Genomic DNA, 12,955 nt, shown 5'->3' on the forward strand with positions numbered 1-12,955 from the left:
CCTCCCTCCGCTCTTCTACCTCTGTCCGCGCAACGTGGTAAGGGCCCTGCCTCCGGTGACTTCTCTCACAACGTGCCGCCTGCCCTGGCATTCTATACCCATCTCACTCACACTGCCCCCTCCCTTGCGCGCACCCGCCACACATTGCCCCCTTTTCTTTCATCTCTTCCTTTCGGTCAGGAGCAGGGATGCTATGATATAATGAATTTAGAACCAGGAGACTGGATGTGGTCCTTGCCCTTAAGGGAGCTGACAATGTGAAATGGGCATATAATGCCAGGCCTGGCAGCAGGAACTTTGAGAGGTCACCTGGTGCAGGGCCCTATTTCAGCCATCTGGGATGGGAATGGGAATAGGTGAATCAGGACACTAACTAAAGTGAAACCTGCAGAGATCTGGCCTGTTTCCTTTATCTACATGTGAAGAAGATTCCTTTGACTCCCTCGACAGACATGTATGCAGATGTGTTGTGGGTACTTGACCTTGTGTCTGTATGTGTATGGGGGGAGAGTTTCTGGGTGGGGATAGTCCACTGAACTTTGTTCCTGTCTGGAATGGAAACTGCAGTCTGCTTACAGTCTTTCAAGTCTGATTTCATGTTGTTAGATACTTAGTGCCACATATTTGAGCAAGAGCTGTCAGGATTTTTGTGTGACTCCTGACCCGCTCTTCTGAGATGTTTTGTGACTGAGAATCCCTCTCTGTATTGGAGATTTAGCTCCTGTGTCACCTGCTACATGAGGCTTTTCTTAGTTTCCCCCAGTTGCTGGTTCTCCCCTTCCCCAATAAATTATGTGTATATTTTATTTTTTGGTAAACATGTTGTTTCTCCTCTGTAGAATTTGAGGTCAAGAACTATTTTCCTTTCCTTATTATATTCCTAATGTCTAACACAGTGCACATAGTAGGTGCTTAACAAATATTCTTTGAATTAGAATGAATTGAACCGGTGAGATTAAAACTTAAGCCCATTCCTATATCTTCATAATCAGTTCAAGATCATATGCTTTCTTTCTGCCTCTATTGTTCATTCATTCATTCATTTAACAAGCCATTATTAAGCACCTATTGTATGCAAGGAAATATTTCAGGCTTTGCAGAGACAGAGATAGATATGATATTTACATTGTTCTCCAGTGCAGAAAAACAATGGTTCATCTGTTCATTTAACAAGCAATTATGAAGCACCTGCTGTGTGCCAGGAAATGTTTCAGGCTCTGCAGAGACAAAGATTGTTCTTAAAGAAAAACATGCACACAAACAATTTTTAGGTGCAAAGCAGAGTTCTAAACAAAGGGCAAGGAGAAATTTGAGGAAAGTGAAAGAGTTTTTTACTCATGGGTTCAGGGAAGTCTTTCATGGAGGATGTGAAACCATCTCATTGGGACCTAGAGGCAGCTAAATGACACAGTAGATAGACTGCTAGGTGTGGAGAAAGGAAGACCTGAATCCAAATCTGGCTCAGACACTTTCTGGTGGTGTGACCCCTGGGCAAATCACTTTTCTGTTTACTTTAATTTCCTCAGTTGTAAAATGGGGACAGCAAAAGCTCTGCTGTGAAGATCACATTAGATAATGTTTGTAAAGGCTTAGCCAGTGTCTGGCACATAGAAGATGCTTCTTCTCTTCCCCTTCCTTCCCTTGAGTAAAGCAGTAGACTTCAACAGTTGGGGGGCAGAAGGATAGTCCATTCCAGATGTAGGGAGTGTTGTCAGCAAAGGCACAAAGATGGGAAAGGGCAAGATGAGAATCAGGTGGTCCGAGAAATTTAGTTTGGCTGGAAGGTGAGATGAGGTAAATGGGGACAAGTTGGGACTAGAGTGTGACCTTTCATGTCAAGTCAGGAGTTTATACTGCATTTGGTAGTCGCTGAGTGTTTTTGGGCATAGGCGTGACATGGCAGAATTTAGGTGGTGTTGTGGAGAATGGATTGAAGAGGAAATAGAATGGATGCAAGAAAAACAATTAGGACCCAGTTTCAGTAATCTAGGTGAGAAAGAAGAGGTCATGAATGAGGGTGTTTGCAGTGGGAGCAGAGATGGAGGGATAGTTAGGAGAGACATTATGGAGATTGAATTGTCAGGACTTGGTTACTGATTGGATGTTTGGGGTGAGGAAGTGGGGTAGGAGTTAGAGATGATAATGAGGTTTCAAGTCTGGATGACCAGACCCTGGGGGCTGCCATTAATAGGAACAAAACATTTATAGAGAGCAGGTTTTGGTGGGAGGGTGACAGGGGGGTGCCAACAAACCTGTTCATGTGTCAGCGTGTAGATGCACTGATTTGACTGCTTGTTAATGGTGGACTTTGAATTTTTGTCCAGGTGAGTGTGAAGGCAGGAGCCTTCCAGGACAACTTGCTTAAAATTTCTTCTTTAAAATGGGAAGTACAATGGGGTTCACAAAGTATGCGATATGATGACAGCCTGATTGTCTAGGGTAGAGATGTCAAACATGCTACTCTTGTCCTCTGAACCAGATCAAAATGTAATTGGGGATTATTTAACAGTATATATAAAAGTACAATAGGACATAGATGATGTCAACATGTAGTTTTCTAAGTCAATATGCAGTCCACAGGGATCCTTAGGTGTTAGTAGGGTTTAGTGGCCCCAGTTTCTATTTGATTTTGACACCACTTGTCAACTGGATCATTTAGGTCATGAGGGTAAAATGTTACCTTTATGCATTGTACTGCAAATACTTAAACCTTAAGGTAAATAATAATTGAATTTCTAAATTTGGGGCTGGAACAAAGCACATTTTCAATGTGTGGAGATTCAACTAGAGTATCTAATGTTTTCTGGCAAGCATATAGACCAAATCACAGCAACTTCTTTCCTTTGAATCCACATCTGCTCTGGCAAACATTTTGTTTAGGTCTATCTGACCAGGTCTAATAGTACTGGTTGGTTAAAGACAATTCCTTCTCTCGCAAATATGTCCCAAGTGGAAACACAGTTGTGGCTGAAACCAGTGTTTGACTTGGGGTGGGCAGGATATCAGTGCTTTGTGAGAATGTTTCCTCCAACCATCTCCCATGGGAATGTGCTGCCAGTGGAAATGTGTAAGATATGTTTGGGCTGTTAGGATGGCCAAATATTCTCAATTTTAAAAAATGCTCCAGGGAAAAATTTTTTATAAACATCTGGCCTTTCCTTCAGTGCTTAGTGTATATAGGTATAGCCCAAATCAAAAGATGGCATATTCCCTGGGAAGATTTAGTTGTTTTTAGTGGTCAGGTGCTATTTTTTCCTTCAGTGACTTATGAAGGTTGCTGTTCAGGACCCCAGTGAATGGAACTGAAGCCTTGATTCTGAGTCTACCTATAAACTGAGGGAAGCTATCATATATGTGTGCGTAGAATTAATTTGCAATGTCCCTTATTTCAATAATTCACTATCAACTCAATTGGCTACCTTGGGTTGACTTTTTTAATGCAGTTTCTGTCTTGTTATGGCAGTATACCCCTGTGTTGCCTGGTAACAGTGTGTCAGTGTTAATCTGTGGTCCTCTCAGTGCTGAACCCTTGCTCTTGATCATAGCTCTGAGCTTGCTTGGAATTCATTGTGTATCAAGTGGTCCTGCTCATTGGAGTGGTGTTCTGCTAAATTGGACTCTTGTCTATGTTTTACTTGGTGGATGGATAATGGCTAGCCGTCTTGTGAAGTGTTGGAATGCCTTAGCCTGGCATTCGGAGCTCTTTATAATGAGGTCCTGATCTACCTCCATAATCTTTTCCCAGCATTCTCATACATAAAACTTCTTCCAACCAGACTGGTCTACTTACTATCTCCTACACAAATGAAACAAAATGAGGATACTCTCCCTCTTTGCTTGCTCTGTTCTAGTTTTCTCCCTTCCCTTCAAGTTACTTTAAATCAATTCCCTTTTCTATCTCTGGGCTTCAGTTTGTTTCTTTGTGAAATGGAAATGTTGGACTAGAAGATCTTTGAGATGCTATCTAGCTATAAATCCTATGAGCTCTTGCTTATTGAATAGCACTTGTCCTCATTCCTTTGCCACTTAGCATAGGATGTAGTAGCGTGCTAGAATTGGAATCAGAGAAGAGAATGGACAAGGATTTGAAAAGGATGAACATTTTCTTTCTACTGGGTACTATTGAGGTATATTTATTCCACTCCCATGAACTAGTGAACTGGGGATGAATTTCTTATGGCCTGAACTGGGGAATGGCACATGGTACCCTAGGAGAAGAAGGTGTGAGAGGGGACTGGCAGGGAGGAAGATGGTGCCAGCCTTTGCCCCAGTTACATGAAGATGCGTCCCCTCTGGGCTCTGAGAATCTCATCTCTGCCCACTTCTCTCTGGAAATACCCCATGCTGGTAACGAAGTCAGCTGGGTGCTCCGTTTTCTAATTTGGTTCTTACTGAGGAAAATACTGTCTGGGGCACTCATGCCAAGAATTTAAAGAGCTGCTTAGTAGGTACACTCCTCCCTCCTCTGTTTGCCAGCCTGAGCAATGAGAGAATCCCATCAGCCTTGAATGGGTGAATTGGAGAATTCTAATTTAGAAGGTGGGAAATTTCTTGCTCACTAGTCTTTGGCTCCTATTAATTTGCCTTCAGTATGCCTGGGCTCCTCTGTTCTCTTTGTTTTATATGTTCTCTTCATAGAAAGAGAGTTCATTTCCTTATTGCTCACAAGGTCCCTTAATACTTACTCCTTTAACCCTTTGGAGATGGGATTTTAAAAATCTCTTCAAAGTTGGTTGCAGGATTTTTTTTTTTGTCATCAATCCTGCCTTCTCTGGTGGTCTCTGTTGCTTCACAGGGGAGGAATGACAGGTGATTTAGAATAGAGAGTCACCTGTGATAATTGTTTTGTTAGTCATAGTATCTTAGCACTAGAGCTGGAAGGGACCTCTGAGGCCGTCTAGATCAACGTCTCATTCTACAAATGAGGAAATAGTCTGTTGTATGTACACACACACACACACACACACACACACACACACACACACACACACACACACACACACACACACACACACACACTGATCTCTCCCCTCCAAAGCCAGGCTTTCTCTCTAAACTGCCTCTGGCTCTGTGTTAGTCTGGGTATCTTGGAAATAAGTGTGTTTGCTAAATTGATTCCATTTGGTGTAGCTCTGGGATTTAATCAGTTTGATAAAAGCAAAAGGTAGTTATGAGTGTTTGAGTGGGGAAGAAAATCTATGGTTTTCAAATAAAAGGTAAGAATTACCCACCTGACTTTTTCCCCCTTCACTCCTTCCAAATTTTCTTTCAGCCAAGGTTACTCTTCTCCCAAAGATGCCCTGGGGTTCTATACTTTGTGGGGAGTGAGTGTCATTGATCTTGGGCAGTGACTGGAGAGGGCTATAGAAAGGAGGTGTGGTTAGAAGGATTTCTATTAGACAAAAATACGTAGAGCTCACATTTGTTGGTGGTGTTCAGTCATATCCAATCTTTGTGACCCCATTTGGGATTTTCTTGGCAAAGATACTGGAGTATCCTTCTCTAGCTCATTTTACAGATGAGGAAACTGAGGCAAAAGGGTTAAATGACTTGCTCAGGGCCACTAACCTAGTAAGTATTTGAGGCTGAATTTGAACTCAGGTTTTCTTGACTTCAGGCCTGGTGCTCTATCTGGATACTGCACCACTTAGCTGCCCATTAAAACTTATATAACATACTCTTAACCTATGAGCTATCTTACTCACCACTGCAACTTCCTCAGTTCTTTCCATATAGCTCCCCCACCCCAAACTTCTCCGTTAAAAGTATAACATATTAAAAAGAATATTTACTTGAAGTCAAATGAGTCCTGGGTTCAAATCCCACCTCTAAAACTTACCATCCATGTGATCACGTAGAAAGTCACTTATTTGAATCTTAATGACCTCATCTGTAAAATGGGAGTGATAATGCTTCTAATAGCTACCTCCCAGTTGTTCATAGGATTTCTGTTTGACTTGAACACCGCTGCTTCCTTCTTGGAATCACCCTTGCTTTCCCATATTGTCACTTCTACACCTCCATTAGACTGGTGTGCTTCCTTTTCCTCTCCAACCCACAAGTTCTCGCCATGTACAATTCCTGTTAGTTGTATCTCTGATACTGGGCATGGCTGGCAAAGGGCAAGTCTTCATTACCCATTAGAGGAAGGAAGGAAAGTAGGAAGCAAACATCTACTGTGTTTGCTAAGCACCTACTATGTGGTAGGCACTTTACAAATATTGTCTCATTTGATTCTCATAGCAACCCTGGGAGGTAGGTACTGTTATGATACCCATTTACAGTTGGGGAAACTGAGGCATGCAGTAGTTAAGTGACTTGCCCAGGATCACATAATTAATGTCTGAGATTGGATTTGAACTTAGGTCTTATTGGTTTCAGATCTAATATCCTATCCACTGTGCTACCTGGCTGCTTATCTGGGTGGTGATGTCACGAGTGTGTAAGAACCCTCTCATGGGTAATAAATAAGGGAGATATTCTGTATAGTATCATAGGGACTTGATGCATGTGGGATATAGTCCTACTTGTGTTATAACCAAATGATGCTTTGAAATGGGATTTAGTATGTTGCAATTGAGCATTAACAATACCTTATGAGGTCTGGGAAGACAGAAACCGCTGCAGAGTAGTATCCATAGCTCCTATGCAGTGCCTGTTACACAGCAGTAATTTATAAATGTTTATTAATTGATAAGGAGTGAAGCCCTAGTCTACTCTTTTTTTTTTTTTAAAGCAATCGGGGTTAAGTAACTTGCTCAAGGTTACATGGCCAGTTATTTTTGGGTGTGGTGCTAAGCAACTGAGCCCGAATTTGATCCCCAGGTCATCCCGACACTGGAGCTGGTGCTCTTACTCGCTGAGCCACCTGCCGCCCCTCCTAGTCTACTCTTTTACACAGGCTCTCAGTTAAGCGTCCCTAAGAAAATCTTTAGAAGAACTTTAAGGTGATGTTGGATATAGGGCAAGAGAAGAGAAAAAGATTATGAGAAAAATTAGGGTGTAGAATATTTCAGTATCAATCTAGAATGTTTAGACAGATTAATTTTCAATTAATTATTATTATATTATAATTAATTATATATAACTATATTTTTATATTATATATTTAAAATATTTTATATTTATATATAAATATATAATATTAGTTATAATTGATAATATGTTAACTAATAAAAATAGGATGTTCAGTATCAATCTAGATATATAGACATAGATTATAGAGCTGGAAAGATCAATGAAAGGGAAAACTTCATAATTTCTTAATAATAAGAGCTGCCCCAAAGTGGAAGGGACTTCCATTGGAAAATAGTGGTCTTCCTGTCACTCCCCGTCCCTGAGCAGAGGCTTAATGACTCTTTGTCAAGGACATTGTGGAGGAAATTTCTGACCACAGAATCATCAAAGCAGATAAGCTTTGAGGCTTCTTCTAGTTCTAACATTTTTCCAATTCTGTCATATAATTTGGTCCTCTATTTTTCACAGATGGGAAAACTTGGGTCCAAAATGGGAAAGGACCTCGCCCCAAATAGCCTGGATTGGAACACATTCTGCCTCCCCATCTAGTGTGTCAGTACTTCTTGTGATTTATTTCCTTCCTATTGACTTCTGTCCTTAGTCACATTCTGATTTATGGTTAAACTGAGAACTCCTTGAGAGCAGGAACTGTCTTTGGCTTTTCTTTGTATTCTAGCACTCACTGCAGTACCTATGGCACATAGTAGGTGTTTAAGAAATGCTTTTCATTGACTGACTGATGGGTCAAATACCTGAGGACTAAGTTCTGTTGATCACTTTTCTGCCTGTCCTTCTTTCCTGACAACTGTCACAGCCTGGCCCCTGGGTATTGTCAAGCTACAAGTTTCCCTTCCAGGAAACCAGAGAGTACATCAGTGCCATTTCAGGATACCAAAGGACAGCAAAAATCCCAGGGGTCACCGTACTGGAAACATGAGGCGGGACTCAGGAAAGGACTCAGGAACCAGAGATAGGCTTAGGTCCAGGGTTATGCAGGAAGACCAGACCAACTGGGACTCTGTTATGTTTTCTGATTCTGCCATTCTCCAATCTACCTTGGCTATTATCAAGGTTCAGAGGCAGTAGCATATAATGCAGTATAGATGATCTCTCTCATTATGGTTAGGAACAGTGCCTGTAGCTGGAGACAGGTTTTGGAGAACAGGGTGGGGTTACCATCGACCTCTGCTCCAGTCATTCAGACATGGGGTAACAGAAACTGCCCTCTTGGGCACCAGCTGCCAACTTCAGCTGTCTTTTTCTCAGTCCTCATGCTCCATGATCTCAGCAGCATTTGATGCTGCCGATCCCTTGCACTCTATTGGATACTCCCTGTTCTCTCTGGATTTTCAGGACAGTACTCTGTCTTGCTTTTTCTACCTGTCTGGCTCTCCTCAGCCTCATTTGCTGGTTCATCATCCATGATCCTGCCCCCTAACTATGAATTAACCCCAAGACCCTTCTGACTTCTCTCCCTACATTCTCCCTCATGATGATCTCATCAGCTCCCATGTGTTCAATTATCCATATACAGATGATTTTCATCTCTATATATCTAGCTCTATTCTCTTTTTCTTTCTCTTATTCTCTAACAGCATCATTAAATGATTGGCCATTTAATATTTAACATTAATATTTAATAATTAAAATATTGGCCATTTCCAACTGGATATCTCACAGGCATCTCAAATTCATCACATTCAAAAGAAAACTTATTTCTACAACCCCTCTTCTAAACTCTCTTATTGAACAGTCTTTTGTTGAGAGTACCACTAGTCACCCAGTTTCCCAATCTCAGTGGCATCTTCCCCTTTTCCCTGTCCCTCATCCTCTCATTGATTCTACTTCTACAATGTAGTTCTTGCATCTGTTCTCTCCACTCCCACAGCTGCTACTCTACTTTAATTCCCCATCACCTTCCATTTGGACTATTGCAATAGCCTCCTAGTCTCTCCCTTCTCTATCCCATCTTCCTGCCAAAACGATTGTACTATAGCAGAGATTTGACCAAGTCATTCCCTTGCTTAAAACACTCCAGTGGTTCCCTATTGCCTTTGGGATAGAATACAAAGTCCTCCATTTGGCTTTTGAAACCGTTTACAATCTGACTGCAACCTATGTTTCCAGACTTTTCATACATTACTCCTCTTCACACTCTGGCCAAATTTGCCTGTTCATTGTTTCTCATAGATGACATTTCCACCTCCTGTATTTGTGCCTTTGTGTAGGCTGTCCCCCATGCCTGGAATGAATTCCTCCTTCACCTCTGTCTATTTTCATTCAAGGTTCAATTCAAGTACCACTTTCTAATCAAGATTTTCCCCATCTGTTACCTAACTATTAGAACCTTCTTTGTTCTGAGCCAAGGGAATATAGGTTGGAAAGAAGACGGTAATGTGGACAGTTAAACTAAAGTGTAGCCATGAGGTATTATTGTTCTTAAAGTTTTCAAATCTCAATGTCCTTTTGGGGGGAGGATAGATGGGGGGAGTCATGTTTTTATTTGTCCATTGCCTTCTGGGGGGGCATCATTTGAGGTTGAGATAGGAGAGAACGCTGGAGTTGAGGGGAATGACTGAGTATTGGCACCTATTTCTAGTGGGATTGTTTTGTTTCATTTAAATCTATCTATCTATCTGTACACATATATAAAATTTATGAATGTCATTTATGAGAAAATAATATATACGCACATGCACATATATATGTTTTATTCTTAGAAAAAAAGAAACAAATATGTAGCTGTGATAGGGTCTCCTAGGATTAGTTCCCCTTCAGCCATCTGTGTCTTACACTATCAGCATTTACAGCTGTAAATGTTTATAAGAGTAACTTAGAGTCATTAGTAGAAGGTTAAGTTATATTCAATATGCTTACCTTACTATGCCAGGAAAGAGTGTTTGTAAAAGAATTTTATTAAAAACTATTTTTAAAAAAATTACAGCCATTTCCCTGTGTGTTCTCTCCCCAATAGAATCCTCGCTTGTTGGAAAGAAGTATGGTTAAACAAACTCCTAGTTGAATTTTTAACAATAAATTTTGGCTGATTTTACTTATTAAAGGGACCAGTTGAAATTTGGACCATCTATCTCTCAACAGACTCCTGGGTGACTTTGAGATGAGGCCCTGTCCCTTTCCCCACTGGACACTTTCAGCCCTTTGCCTCGACCCCAGTCTTGTAGACCATGTTGATTCCCATTAGCAGAGAGCCTAGGGAATAGGTGACAGTTCTTTAAAATGGATTTATATTCTTGGACCACTTTATGGGCTTTTGCCATATAAAACCAGTGAATTGACACTCTGATTTATTAACTATCAGCTCGACAGGATGTGCTGGATTTAAGGAGATCAAATGCATCGTAAGGATTGTGGCTCCAGTCTAGGATTAGACAAGTGTAGAAAGTGGTGCCAATAACCATCCAAGAATAGAAGGGCTAATTTAAATATGTTGATTAAATTATGTGTTAAGTAAAGCAGAAACAAGGCAGCCTTGAACGTAACTTATTATAGGGTGAGGCAGGGTAGTCAATGAAGTCAGAATTATGGTTGTACCCTACACCCTTCCCCCTACAGAACATTTTTTTTTTTATTATTAAAGGAAGAGATTGTAAACTTGGAATTTCAGAGACGGTCACTTTACTACATAGCCCTAGTTGTGAGATGACTGATAATATCAAAGGACTCAGGAATGATATTTCTTGTTACCCTGCCTTATATTCCTTGCTATTGTGATGGCAACTGATCAGATTTCCTGAGATGGATGTACTGGCCTAGCTTTTAATGGAAGTTCTACATGGCAGGGGGGTTGGTGTGTTCTGATGATAAAATAACCTTAGAATTGTACATCACCTAATTGGCAAGGAGAGAGATGTTATGATAGACCGCAAATGGAAACATTGATTTTTATGGCTGGAGTCCTGTTCTACTTGCGGGTTACGCTACATGTGCAGGATGGAAGGCTAGCAGAATTTTATAGGCACTGATATGCATTCGTGGGGTCCAGATGGGGAGAGGGTCTTGGAAGTGTGTGTCTTCTATAGATGGGAGTAATAGAACCCTACTAGCATTATGCATCTAAATTGAAGTGTCTATAGGCTGTAGTTTGCTATCTTGAATCAACTGCATTTTCACATCCAGAGGCCCTGTGTGCTACAGTGAAAACGACCCTGGATCGGGCAGCAGAGGACTTAGGTTCAAATCCCAACTCTGCTATTAGTACTAGTATGACCTTGGACAAGTCACCGAACTCTTTGGGTCTCAGTTTCTTTATGTGTAAAGCTGGGAAAATGAAGAACTTGGATAAGATTTACAAAGAGATATCTAAGATTTCTTTCAGTGCTAAGCCTATGGTCCTTTCCTACTCAGATGCACCTCACTCTCTGAGACCCTGTTTGGGGTTTTCTGTTTTGTTTTTTTTTTTTGTTTTTGTCTTTTTTGGAGGGGGGAAGGCAGGGCATTTGGGGTTAAGTGACCTACCCAAAGTCACACAGCTAGTAAGTATTAAGTGTCTGAGGCTGGATTTGAACTCAGGTCCTTCTGACTCCAGCACTGGTGCTCTATTCATTGTGCCACCTAGCTGCCCCTGTTTGGGACTTTCTTAGCAAACTGAAGTGGTTTGCCATTTCCTTCTCCAGCTCATTTTATAGATGAAGAAACTGAGGCAAATAGGGTTAAGTAACTTGCCCAGGGTCACACAGCTATTAAGTGTCTGAGGCCAGATTTGCACTCAGGAAGGGGAGTCTTCCTGTCTCCAGGTGCAACACTCTGTCCACTGCACTACCTAGCTCCTCTTTCCTACTCTAGCTATCACTTATCTTTTTGGTTCAGTAGTTGTGTTCTGATGTCTCTCTATAGAATTAGACTGCCACTAAGGGTAACTCCCATTTCCTCAGCACCTGAAGGTTTACAAAAACTTTTCTCACAACATTTGGAGCAGATAGTAAAGGTGGTTTTATTCCCATGTTATGAATGAGAAACTGAGGTTTAGAGAAGCAAAGAACCTTCCTTGTCTATGGTCACCTAGACAGTAAATCTTAGAACCAGACATCAGCTTCAGATGATCTAATGAAGAGGGTCTTAATCTTTTTTATATGTCTTGGACCCCTTGAGCAGTCTGGGGAAGCCACTGGAGCCTTTCTCAGAAAAACCTTTTTTAAATAATTGAAGGAATTAGAAATTTCAGTTAGAGGTTAGTTAAAATAAAGATGTAATTTTTCTCCCATTCAAGTTCATGAACCTTTGGAAATGTCTCCATTTAGTGGTCCATGAACCCCAGATCAAGAAATAATGTTCTAACAGAAAGAGGCTCCCATCACTGTTCCATGCTACCTCAGACATCTTCATGTAGATGGCACCAGGGAGCACGCATTGCCCTTTCACACATTGCCCCTCCCCAGCAATGAATTCTCTCTTGATCCAAGTTAATCATGGTAATTCCTGGCCCAGAAGAAGACTCATCTAGGAACCAATGGACACTGTGCATTTTGATTTGCAAGGCTTGGGGAGACAATGATGATTCCTTTTCATCTCTAATATGATATAAACTCCTCTATGTAAGTCTTCCTTCCATGCTTCCTTGTGAGGGGCAGGAGAGATGTCCATAGGTTCTTGAAAGGCTGTCAATAAAGCCCAAGTTCTGAAAAGTCCTGCTAAGTTTAAAAGATTTCAGGTAGAAAAAAAATGGTGTGTCTGTTATCTGAGGTCTAACCTAACAAATCTCAGAGAAGTTCAAAGAAGGTTGGCCACCAGGTAATGCTTTTTTCCTTTCTTTTGGCCACAGCAATTCAAGACTCTATTCAGGTATATAGAGAGTCAGGGGAAGGAGTACCTTCATTCATGTAATCAAAGATTCTTGAAATATTGAAGTATTGAGCAAAAATCAGCTTGTCAAGCTCCCATGGTGATCAATTGACGTGGAAACATCGCCGGTCTAGGAATC

General features: G+C 41.1%; 1 protein-coding gene across 1 annotated transcript in view; it reads left to right on the plus strand.

The window, feature by feature from the left end:
- The window catches only part of ZNF423 (zinc finger protein 423), a 438,674-nt gene that overhangs the window by 136,762 nt on the left and 288,957 nt on the right, over nt 1-12,955 (plus strand). The window lies entirely within an intron of this gene.

This window comes from Petaurus breviceps, unplaced genomic scaffold, assembly GCF_028583685.1.
Source record: "Petaurus breviceps papuanus isolate PSGF00001 unplaced genomic scaffold, PetGlider_PUasm1.0 171, whole genome shotgun sequence".
Lineage (NCBI taxonomy): Eukaryota > Metazoa > Chordata > Mammalia > Diprotodontia > Petauridae > Petaurus > Petaurus breviceps.